Source organism: Capra hircus, unplaced genomic scaffold (assembly GCF_001704415.2).
Source record: "Capra hircus breed San Clemente unplaced genomic scaffold, ASM170441v1, whole genome shotgun sequence".
Lineage (NCBI taxonomy): Eukaryota > Metazoa > Chordata > Mammalia > Artiodactyla > Bovidae > Capra > Capra hircus.
Window position 1 is genome coordinate 5,423 of NW_017216997.1, and position 13,429 is coordinate 18,851.

General features: G+C 39.5%; 1 pseudogene; it reads left to right on the top strand.

The window, feature by feature from the left end:
- Window positions 1-403: 403 nt before the first annotated feature.
- On the top strand, window positions 404-11,478 carry LOC102179577 (annotated as a pseudogene).
- The last annotated feature ends 1,951 nt before the right edge of the window (window positions 11,479-13,429 follow it).

Consider the following 13,429-nt stretch of genomic DNA (forward strand, 5'->3'; position numbering starts at 1 on the left):
TGCATATAATAAACTCATTTCTTTATAAATATATTCAAAAACTGTATCTTAAAATCTATATATCAAAATGGTATTAACAAAGGGTATGACTAGAAAGTGAGATTGAGTGATTTTTAAATATTTTGTCTACCTTGTATTTTCTGATTTTTCTAAAATGAACACAAGTTTTCTTTAATAAAGAAAAAAAGGGCTTCTAGGTAAAGAAAGCCAAGTGAGTGCTTGTATTTGCATATACTGCCCCCCAAGATTCTCCACAAAATGACAACTGAAGGATTTTTATAAAGATATAGCCCATTAGAGTAAAGAGCAAGAGAAAAGACAACCACCACCTAATTCTGGAAGCTAGAAAGCAGATGACCCATGGTAACTGACTTAGCAGACCCAAGAAAGGCAGAATACTAAGATGATGGTGGGAAAAACCATGAAAAACCCAATTTACCCTGAAGAACCCCCAAAAGACTCCCAACTGGCTGCACCAGGTATCTCTGTAAATGGGAGTGAGAGTCAGACGAAAGAAGGATTTGTGTGAGTCTGTTTAAGAAGTAAGGAGATCCCCAAGTCCTCTCCATGACTTCGTGTGGTCAGACAACTGCCCCTTCCTCTCAAGCTTCCCCAACCCATTCATAATACTGGAAGTTATAGCTCTAGAGAGAGCACAATAGAACGTCCTGGACAAGGAGGCATCAGATACAGGTGAGAACAAGTGTACTGAGCCATTCTCAAAGTAAAGGATTGAGGACATTCTGAACACCACCAATCTCTCCTTCTTTGAGCAGTTCCCAAATTCCGGCAGTAAGATTTTATACTCCTCCAAGCAGGAAATTAGAAGAGCTTTATCTAGTGTACCTGACCAGTCCAAAAAGAAAGACTTAACAACAGTAAAACAGCCCAGTCAGCTCAAAATACAGCAACATCAACAACCAATAAGCTCCATCCAAGTGCCCTTGGCTGTGAATTGTATTGATGGATATTGAGAATATAAGCACTGAATAGAACAAAACCAAAGTTGCCCATAAATATGAAAATATACCAGAGGGGAATGAAAAGAGTGTGATATTCGTGTCCATGTGGGGTGAGTCCCTGAGCACATCTGTGTGCCGGAGAAATCAGAAGGATAAATCCTCCCCCTCCATTGTGAGAAGCAGCAATACAAGTATGTCTTGTTAAGACACTGAGTAGATTCTCTTCGAACTTACTTCTAAGAGCTGGAACAACTGACTTCTGAGAAGGTAGAGATGACAGAAAGTTGGGCCAGAGGGTCACTGCTGGTCTTCATAATAAGCTCTACCGAACTCCCTGATTCATTCAACTATGTTAAAAACAAAAGAAGTGAGACAATTATTTTGTTACATGACAAGATACAAAGAAGTCTTAAAAATATAAGCCACATTCTTCAAACATAATATGGTGAAATTAGATACTTATGCGAGCGTGCTCAGTCGCTTCAGTTATGTCCGACTCTTTGAGACCCCATGTTACTGTGGCCCGCCTGGCTCCACTGTCCATGGGATTCTCCAAGCAAGAATACTAGAGTGGGTTGTCATGCCCTCCTCCAGGGGATCCTCCCCACCCAGGGATCGAACCTGGGTCTCCCGCATCTCCTGTATTGCAGGTGGATTCTTTACTGCTGAGCCCCCGGGAAGCCCTAGATATTTATAAACCAAATTTAAACAATATAATTGACAATCTTTTCTAATACACGCTCCTAACAAACAAGGTGGGGCAAGAAGAGAAAGTCATAAATAATCCCATATCAGGATTAAAACAAAATCACTCCCTTTTCCATTAGCTCTATGCCAAATAATTCAAAAATAAAGGAGAGAGTTTCTGCAGCCCATCCTATGAGATCCATGCAAACCTCCAGATTTAGAGCTTGGTTCTCTGCCAGTCAGCTCAGAGTCAGAGTCATGTCTTATATCATATGCCAAAACAACATTTGTAACAGCTAAAAGAGTAACATACTTCTTAAAAATATACCAAGAAAACATAGGAAGCTGTTTAACAGGTCTGAGGTTTAGAAAAGCCATTTACACTATAAAACAATTAGTCAAATCACAAAGTAGGTATTGGCATATTTGAATACAATGTTTTTTTAACTTCTGTGACAAAAAAAAGAATCTAAGTAAAAAACGTTAAATGATTAATTAGTAAAAACTGGATGAACATCTATACTAAGTGAAAAAATCACAAATCAACAAGATCAATGTTAGTAGGTCAATAGAAAAAGAAGGGAAAGAAAATTCATAAAAGAATAAAGAACTGACAGATGCTAAGCATTTGAAAAATGGAAACCATGCTCAACTTTTTAAAATACAAATTAAAATTCCTATCACATGGTAATAATATTTTTAAGGGTAAGGTACCCAGTAGGAGTGAGAAAAGCAAGTATTTTTATATATTGCTATTGGAAATTTAACTTGGAAAGCTATTTGGCAATAGGCATTAAGAGCCATAAAAGTGTTCATACTTTTGAATCAATAATACCACTTCCAGAAATCTATCCTAAGTAAATGATAGATGTAGTAAAAGATTTATGTGCAAAAATATTTATCACTCAATTATAATCCCACAATACGGAAAAGATTCAGTAAATTATAGTACAGTCCTGTAACAGAATATCAGGTAGAAATTAAAAACCATATTTTTTGAAGAATATTTAATAGCATAGGTAAATATTTATGACAAAAATATTAATGTTAAAAACACATGGTACAAATTATATATAGTAATGATTCCAATTTTATAATATTCACATATATCAAGCTTTACTATTTATGCATATTATTCTATATGTATATTCAAAAATATGAGAAGGAAATAAATGAAAGACAATAATAGTTGACCTCAGGTAAAAGGAGTATGGGTGAATTGGACTTTCCTTTTCCCTAAGTTTTCCAAAAATTTTTATAGTGAGTATGAATTGCTTTCAACCAACAAATGTGAAAGAAGTAAAGCAGTGACTAACTCTATCATAAAATACATGAACACTAACAACAAATTCAAATATTTATAATTCTGGTTTTGTGAAAAACTGGACACAGACCGAAGTTTGGTGTTTCTTGATAAATCCTTCATAAAAGACAGAATTCATGCATATGCATGAATACAAGTAGAAATGGAATTATAAAGGCTTTTACTTACTGTTTACCATGTGCAAGGCACTATAACCAAAATATTTGTCCTGCACCCTCTCATCTGTGAGGCTCTCATTATCAAGCCCACATTTATGGATGAGGAAACTGAGATTAAAAGGTTAAGTGGCTATTACAGTTCACCCTGCTAGGAAACACGCCTGCCAAGCCTCACAGTGAAGACGGACTACAGCTGCACAGCTTTCGACCTCTTTGTGGATCTCAATCTTGACTACATAGTCCCACTATCAGGAGAGCTTTAAAAAAAAAAAAAAACACCTAAAGCCCAGACCCCACCCTAGAAAAATTCAATCAGAGTCTCTAGGAATAAAGATAAGGATTCTTAGAGGATTCTGAACATAAGTTTAAGGTATAACCAGGTTGAGAATCCATGAGTCTAGCCAAAGTTTCTCAACTTGTAGTTATGATTGACAGGAGGCTCTGCCAGATCCTGATGCGTCAAGCCCGGGGTGGAATCAGGGATCTGCACCCTTAACACACACATCAGAGAGTTTAGTTCTGAAGCAGGTGGTTACACAGCTTGCCATTTGGTTAAAGGTCAGTATGCTCTATTGAAAATACATAGATACATATGTATATACCATGTTAGTATATCTGCATGAACATGTGTGGATGTATGTACATATAAGTTTGTTCCTAAGTTGTCCAGTGTGGAAAACTGACCAAGATTATTCTTCTACACTTTGCTACTCAAAGGTGATACATAAACCAATGGCATTTGTGTCACCTGGGAACTACTAATAATTAGCATCACAGGATTTCAGGCCCTATCTCAGACCTACTAAGTCAGAATCTTCATTTTAAGAAGATCCCATTTAATACAAAACACACACACACAGTAAAGATACAGAAACACTATTCTAAATCAAAACAAAGCTAGCTATGACCATGCCTAGCAGCATGAGCGCAAACACCAATTGTCTTAAATTTGTTGAGGACTCTTCCCTCATCTTTGGGATCCTAGGACCACATAGGGGTTTATATAGCCTTGGAAACATGGAGAAGGTGCTCTGCTGCTTGAAGACGCATCTTGGTGGTCATCCTGAGAGGCCCCTTGTCTAAGCAAGCACAGTCCATCTGAAGGTAGTAGCTGTTGTGCTTGAAGTATCTCCCATCTTTATACTCCAGAACCTTTGCCTGTGGACAAGCATTACTTAGTGTTCCATCCTGGACATTCATACTGTCATGCCCCATCAGTGGGCACAGGAAAGGGTCCAGTTCAGCATTTAGAGCTTCTTGTTCACCACATCACAGGAAATTCCAGCCTCCTCCCTTAGAAGTCCTAGGGCTTCCCAACAAAGACTTAAAGGGGCTTTGTTTTGGCTAACCACAGAAATCCAAGGAAATAACTAATTCTCTGGAGACAAGGAAGGCCAGAATATAGACACTGCCATGCCATGATATTGGAAGGACTGATGCTGACGCTCAAGCTCCAATACTTTGGCCACCTGATGCAAGTAGCTGACTCGTTGGAAAAGACCCTGATGCTGGGAAAGACTGAGGGCAAGAGGTGAAGCAGAAAACAGAGGATGGGATAGTTGTTGTTGTATTACTGACTCAACGGACATGGATTTGAGCAACTCTGGAGATGGTGAATAACAGGGAAGCCTGGCATGTGGCAGTCCCTGGGGTGGCCTAAGATTTAGGGAGGACTGAGAGACTGAACTGGAGAAAGCAATGGCACCCACTCTTGTACTCTTGCCTGGAAAATCCCATGGACGGAGGAGCCTGGTAGGCTGCAGTCCATGGGGTTGGCGGAGAGTCGGACACGACTGAGCGACTTCCTTTGACTTTTCACTTTCATACATTGGAGAAGGAAATGGCAACCCACTCCAGTATTCTTGCCTAGAGAATCCCAGGGACGGGGGAGCCTGGTGGGCTGCCGTCTATGGGGTCGCACAAAGTCGGACACGACTGAAGCGACTTAGCAGTAGCAGCAGCAGCAGCAGCAGAGAGACTGAACAATTCCTGCAACTGTCTCCTAGAATAGCAAGCCATAGGAAAGGGGATGTGTTAGTTTCACTTCCTTACAGTCATTTCATGGGTGGTGTGAAATAGAATATCTCCTGTCATATCAACAAACAAAGATGTCACATCTCTCTGTGGTTCTGGCCTCCCCAAATGTGAATTTCTGGGCCATGCCAGTAAGCAGCTGAGGAGGGACGCCATGCCCTCTGCCACACAAAGAATTTGAGAATGTCACCATCCTTCAAGGGTGGGCAGAGTCAGGTTATCTCCCTGAGGCAGGCCTTACGTATACCTTTCATAACAAAAGCAGTAAGATAAGAATTAAAGTCACAGAAGCAAACCCAATATAATCCAAAATTAACCTTTCTGGATTACATATTTATCCTGTAATTAAAAATAAATTTAAGGAAATAAGCAAAGATAACGAAGGGTAATTCAGTATAGAAAACTGGAACAAAAAAACAAACATGAAAATGAAAAAAACAACCCCAAGACACTAAGGATTATGATTTTAAAATTATAGGTAAGTATCTTAATGATGATATTTTAGAATACATGTTTTTGCTGTAGCAAAGCATAGGAACTTAAAGATTAATCTAAATATTACTTGAACAACTGAAGTACATAACTTTTCAGTTTAAATGAGGTTTTAAGGGACTGGATCAAAATAGTAAATAGGCACCTATTTCCCTCCCCTTATATATGCACTGAATGTACACAGGTATACCTGGAGCAATTCACTGAGAGAAATTCAGAAACCAGCTGACTGAATTCTTCACGTGGGGTAAATAAGAAAACCACACACCAAAAATCCATAGGGAAAGCTGAGACATACTCTGACAATAAACTCCATACCTAGCACAGTGCATACAATCTGGAGGCAACCCTCAACTCCCAGCTTCTCTCTGGGAGTAAAGGATTTGGAACACACCCCTGGGTCCCTACTTTCCAAGCTCCCCCCGAGTGACGGCCTCCGGAACACCTAGCTTGAAAGTAGACAAGGCTTGCGTTCAGATGTGTGCTGTCTCTCAGCTGTGTCCAACTCTTTTGCAGCATCATGGATTGTAGCCCGCCAGGCACCTCTATCCAGAGAGTTTTCCAAGAAAGAATATTGGAGGCAGGTTGCCACTTCCTACTCCAGAGGATCTTCCGGAGACCCAGGAAATGATTCTTGCTCTTGAGTCTCCTATACTGGCAGGCAGATTCTTTACACTGTGCCCCCTGGGAAGCCCCAACTCCTGCATTCAGGAGCCTCATGCTATTTTTGCAAAGAAGCAATTCTTAAAAGGAACACCAGCGCTTGCAACATTTATTGTCACAAGGCTCGGCACAGAGAGAGCTGGCAAGCACTCCCATCTCCCAGGCATTCCCTGGAAAGGATCTGACTGCAGCTTGACAAGCTGCTGCCTGAGGGTTCAGCTTTTAATGAGCATGCATCTTCACACTGTACTGCATGTGAGCCTCCTCAGAGACCAAGGCAGTTAGTGGGCCGCACTCCTGTCTTCTCCCTAAAGCTCCTTCCAACAATAAAGCCAAGCTGCCAATGTGTTAGGAAAATACCTCAGAGTATCGGATAAAAACTGCATACATCCAGGGTCCAATGTTTACAGCTGCCATTCAAGGAATAGGTCCGCAAATCTCTGATAGCCAGTGGGGCTCAGAGAACCAAGTCAAAGAAGTAGTTAATGGGTTTGCGAGCACTTGCCACAACTATAACCACAAAGGCTCAGTGCAGAAGGAACAGGCAATAATGCTCACCTCCCAGTTTCTGCCTGGAAGGACTGCATGGTTAACTACATATGTGCCTAGCTGCTGCCTGAGGTCTGGCTTCTAATCAGCCTGCATCTAGGTGCTGATTGCAATCCTCCTCTTCAGGACACTGAAAGGACACCCTCAAGTACGGCAGCCACGAAAAACAAAGACAGTGGTTTGGACAATTAAGAAAGGCTTGAGCAGTAACTAAAAGCCTGAACTAGGTTTATTGACAAGGTTCATGTCCTACATAAGACCAGTCTGTAAAGATTGCAATAAATTATTGTTTTTGCCCTTGGCAGAAACTAACACAGAGGGCTTCCTTGGTGGTCTAATGAGTAAGAAACCGCCTGCCAATGCAGGAGACACGGGCTCAATCCCTGTTCAGGAAGATTCCACATGCCACGGAACAACGCAGCCCACGAGCCACCACCGCTGAGCCAGCACTCCAGAGCCCACGGGACGTAGCCACTGGAAGCCGTGCACCTGGAGCCTGAGCCCCAGAGGAGAAGCCACCTCCATGAGAAGTCCACAGACTGCAGTGAAAAGCAGCCTCTGCTTGCCACAACTGGAGAAAGTTCACGGGCAGCAACGAAAATCCAGTGAAGCCAAAAGTAAACAAATATTAAAAAAAAATAGTAACAGACATTCAGAAAAAATCAAGAAACAAAGGAGTATATTTCAAACAAAAGAATGAGAAAAATCTTCAGAGACCAATATTAATAAAATAGAGATGAGCAATTTACCAAATAGAGAGTTCAAATTAATGGTCATAAATATGCTCAACAAGGTAAGGAGTTCAAATACTGAACATGAGAATTTCACTAGAGAGAAAAGTATAAAACAGAAACTGTAGTGCTAAAGCACACCATTAAATGAAAAATTCAATAGGGGCACAGCTAAAATAAGCAGAAGAAAAGATCAGAAAATTCAAAGAAAGTGCTATGGAATTCATCCAATTAAAGGAGGACAAGAAAACTGAATGAGAAAGAATAAAGACAGCTTAAGTGGTATATGGGACACCATCAGGCAGAGCATATTTATATGTGTGACTACACACACACACACACACACACACATTTATGTCAGAAAGCTAACACAAAGAAATAATGGCTGAAAACTACCTAACCTGGGAAAAGAAATCAGACATCTAAGTCCAGGAAGCCTAAATAATGTCAGGATAAAACTAAAGAGACCCACAACAAGATACATTATAATTAATTACATTATAATTAAATTGGCAACAGTTAAAGAGAAAATTTTAAAAGCAACAACAACAACAACAACACAAAAAACTTGCTATACAGAAAATAAAACCCTTAAGATCGTGAGCAGATTTCTCAGCAGAAACCTTGGCGGTTTAAAGGCAATGGATGATATATTAATAGTGCTGGAAAAAAAAACAAAGACTCAACCAAGAGTACTCCACCCATGAAAGCTGCCATTCAGAAAGAGAGAAGTAGTTTTCCAAAAAAGAAAAACACAAAAGCTGAACATCACTGAACTGACCTTACAAAAACATTAAAGAGAGTTCTTCAAGCTGAAATAAAGAATACTAATCAGTAATATAAAAACATATGAACATATAAAACTTGCTGGTAAAGGTAAGTATGCAAGTTACCTGAGAATACTATAATAATATAATGAAAGTGAAAATGAAAACACTAGTCACTCAGTCGTGTCCAACTCTTTGCAACCCCATGGACTGTAGCCTGCCAGGCTCCTCTGTTCATGGGATTTTCCAGGCAAGAATACTGGAGTGGGTTGCCATTTCCTTCTCCAGGGGATCTTCCGACCCAGGGATCAAATTGCAGATGGATTCTATACCATCTGGGCCATGAGGGAGGAAACATTATAATGGTGGTGGGTAAGTATAATACTGGTATGAAGATCAAAAGACAAAAGGACTAAAATAACTGTAATGAAATTTGTTAATGGAAACACAGTATAAATATGACACCAAAAACATAAAATTTGAGGGGATATGTAAAAATGTAGTGCTTTGTTCTGCATTTGAAGTTAACAGCTTAAAATAGACTGTTATTACTATAAGGTTTTTTTTGGGGGGGTAAGTATCATGGAAACCACAGGACAAAAAACTATTAGATACTTTAAAAAGTATAGAGAAAGAAATCAAGGCATGCCACTACAAAAAAAAAATAATAATCAAATTGCAAAGCAAGAGATAAAAAGCAGCAGAAAAGAATAAAGGAACTGCAAAAGAGCCATAAAACTAAGAGTATGGATACAGTAAGTCCATGTATACTTTACACGTAAATAAACCAAATTCTCACATTAAAAGACATAGATTCATTGAATAAATTACAAAACAATTCCCACTACATGCTGCATACAGGAGACTCACTTCTACTTTAAGGACACATTTAAGCTCGAAGTGAAGGAATGAGAAAGGATATTCCATGCAAAAGGAAAACAAAACAGGCAGACATAGCTATACTTATATCAGACAAAATATCTAAGCAAATAGCTGTAATAAGAGACAAAGAATACGATACAATTATAAAGGGGTCAATTCATCAAGAGCATATAATCAAATATACATATGTATATACCCAACTTCAGACCAACTAAATATATACTGTAAACATTAACAAACCTATTTCTAACAGAAATAGACAGCAATACTATTATAGAATGGGACTTTAATACCCAGTTTTCAACAGTAGCTAGATCATCCATACAGAAAACCAGTTAAAAAATTTGTCTTATCATACAGGTTAGACCAGATAGATCTAACAAATGTACACAGGAGAGTACATCCAACAGGAGCAGAATTCACATTCCTTTCAAGCATACGGAACATTCTGCAAGTTAAACCATGTGTTAGATCACAAATAAGTCTTAATAAACTTAGGAAAACTGAAATAATATCAAATATGCTTTCCAACTACAATGTTACAAAACTAGAAATCAATAACAATTAAAAAAACTGGAAAATTCACAAATATGTGAGGATTATATGCTACGAACGACCAATGCCTAACAGAAGAAATTTTTTAAAAAAATTCCTTGAGACAAATGAACATGGTAATACAACAGAAACTTATTGAATGCAGCATAATTCTATCTAAGAGGAAAGTCATAGTCATAAATGCCTACATTAAGGGAAAGGAGATCTCAATTAAACAACTATACTTTACATCTGAAAGAATCAGAAAAGGAAGAAACATTAGGCCCAACGTTAATAGATGAAACTAAAAAAGATAAGAATGGGAAAAATTTAAATAGTGACTAGAAAGAAAATAGAAAGTAACACTTGTCTCCTTTTGGGGGTGGGGGCGGAGACAGGAGAAGATAAAAGGTGTGGTTCAAATTTTGTTCTTTAAGGTATCTTGAAATTATAGGTTCACTCTCCCTAAAATTTCAAAGAGCGTGAACATCTTCCAGGAACAGTGAGAAGAGCCCCCAGAAACTGCTTTCAGACCTGGGGCCACCCACAGAGCCCCCACTCCCCCCATGAAAATGGGTGAAAAGCGAAGGGGAATAACAAGGACTTTGTGACTGTCCATAGATCTAAGCCAAACCGAGAGAAACTTTCCAGGTGTTTCTTGGGACTCCCTTCCAGACGAGCTGCTCCTCAGAATCTTTACCTGTCTGTGCTTCCCTGAACTCCTGAAAGTCTCCAGTGTTTGTAAGAGATGGTATCATCTAGCATCTGACGAGTCTCTGGCAGACCATAGACCTCGCAAGCGTAAACCTCTATACCAGAGGCGGTTGGTCGACTGCTCTCCCGAGGCATGGTTGCCTTCTGCTGCCCAGGATCAATTATGGATCAGCTGTTTAGTTGAACGTCTCAGCCCTTTTCATCTACAGCACCTGCACCTGTGGAACTCCGTGATGGATGTGTTTACCCTCCAAGGCCTTCTGTCTCACCGCTCCAAGTTGCAGCATCTCAGCCTGCAAGGCATCCGGCTTTCAGATCCCATTGCAGATAATCTTGCTCAGAACACAAATTTATGGGCGACTACACCTTTCTGGGTGTTCTGGATTCTCTGAATCTGCTCTGAAGACTTTGCTGAGCAGCTGTTCCAGATTGGATGAGCTGAACCGCTCTTGGTGCTATGAGTTCACTGAGAAGGACGTACAGGTGGCTGTGGCCCACGTGTCAGAGACCAGCACCCAGATGAATCTCAGCGGGCACCTAAAGAATCTGCAGAGATCAGATGTCTCTACCTTACTTGGAAGCTGTCCCAATCTTGTCCACCTGGACTTAAAGCAATAACGTCATGCTGAAAAATGACTGCTTTTCAGAATTTTACTAACTCAACTACCTCCAACACCTATCACTCAGTCAGTGCTATGACATAATACCTGAAACTTTACTTGAACTTGGAGAAACTCCCACACTAAAAACACTACGAGTCTTTGGAATCGTGCTGGATGGTACCCTTCAACTGTTAAAGGAAGCCCTCCCCCATCTAGTTAATTGCCCCCACTTCACCATCATCACCAGGCAGATCATTGGCAACAAGGAGAACCAAGAGATATGGGCCATCAAATCCCGACTCTCACTAGAAAAGCCCAGTTGTCTATGAAGCCTCTATTGCAAGATGGTGTCTCCTCTTTTCTTTGAACAGGGAAAGTAGGCAGGAAGCCCCATTGTGGAGAGCTCAGCTATTTTATATTCTTGGTTTTCCATTTGGCCTTCCTTCTACAAGTATATTAGAGAACCACTGGAGAGAGAAAACTATGAAGTTTGTTTTTTAGAAAATGACTATGAAAGCTTTTATCACTGCTATAACCCTAAAGAGCCTAAGCTCTATGCTTTTTTGAAATTCCATTGGTAGTTTTTATAAAATATTAATTATATTACCTATTGCACAATATATAACTGTAACTTATTTTATACACAGCAGCTTGCACCCCTCAGTCCTCTGACTCTACACTGTCCCATCCCTTCTTCCCTCTCCAATACTACGTTCTCTATAACTGTGAAGCTGTTTCTATTTTCACTAGTTTTTTTTTTTTTTTTAGATTCACTAGTTTGTGGACTTTTTAGATTCCACATATAAATGGTATCATACTACATTTCTCTTTCTTTATCTGACTTATTCACTTAGTATAATGCCTTCCAAGTCTATTCGTATTGCTGGAAATGGCAAAATTCCCATTTTACTCTTTTTTATGACTGAATAGTACTTCACTGTATATATGTGCATATATATATGTAGTACTGCTGCTGCTGCTGCTGCTAAGTCGCTTGGCGTGTCCGACTCTGTGCGACCCCATAGATGGCAACCCACCAGGCTCCCCCTTCCCTGGGATTCTCCAGGAAAGAACACGAGTGGGTTGCCATTTCCTTCTTCAATGCATGAAAGTGAACAGTGAAAGTGAAGTCGCTCAGTCGTGTCCAACTCTCTGGCAATCCCATGGTCTGCAGCCTACAGGCTCCTCCATTCATGGGATTTTCCAGGCAAGAGCACTGCAGTGGGGCGCCACTGCCTTCTCCGATATGGAGTACTGCTCAGTATACAGACATATGGCTTCCCTGGTGGCTCAGTGGTAAAGAATCTGCCTGCCAATGCAGGAGATGCAGGTTCTATCCCTGGATTGGGAAGAAACCCTGAAGAAGGAAATAGCAACCACTCCAGTATTCTTGCCTGGGAAATTCCATGAACAGAGGAGCCTGGCAGGCTACAGTCCATGGAGGGTCCTAAAAAGAGTTGAACATGACTTAGCGACTAAACTATATCTATACATGTATACACACACACATACACACATAAACATATATATATCTTTATCCATTCATCAGTTTGATATTTTTACTCATTCATCCATTCATATTTTTCCATATATATATATATACATATGGATATATGCCTGTTGATGGACACTAAGTTTGTTTTCATATCTTGGAAGTTGCAAATAATGCACCTTTTCAAATTAGTGTTTTTGTTTTTTTTCAGATATATACTCAGGAGTGTAACTGCTCAGTAGCTGTACTTTTAGTTTTCTGAGAAACTTCCATACTGGTTTATGCAGTGGCTGCATCAATTTACATTCCCACCAAGAGTGGACCAGGGTTCTCTTTCTCCACATTTCTGCCACCATTTGTTATTTGTGTCTTTTTGATGATATTCAGATATAAGGTAGTATTTCATTGTGATTTTGATCTGTATTTCCCTGATGATTAGTGATGTTGAGCATATTCCCAACTGTCTGTTGGCCACCTACATTCTGTATTGGAAAAATGTCTATTCAGGTCTTTTGCCCATTTTTAGTAGGGTTGTTTATTTATTTATTTTTTTAGTTGTATGAACTGTGTATATATTGTAGATATTAATGCCTATCAGTCATATCAAAAGCAAATGTTTTCTCCTGATTCAGTGTATTGTCTGAATTTTTTTTCCATCTTCAATATTAACATGGCTAAACAAAAGGGCAGATATTTTTATAAATTTTTAAAAAATGTATGCTGATATGATAGCTGTCACAATACAAGGTAACAAAATTGTTTAAAATGAGATTTAAGAAAACTAAGCACTACTAGAGCCATCTCATGGGAAAAACCCGAATGACTGTTTTGGTCACCC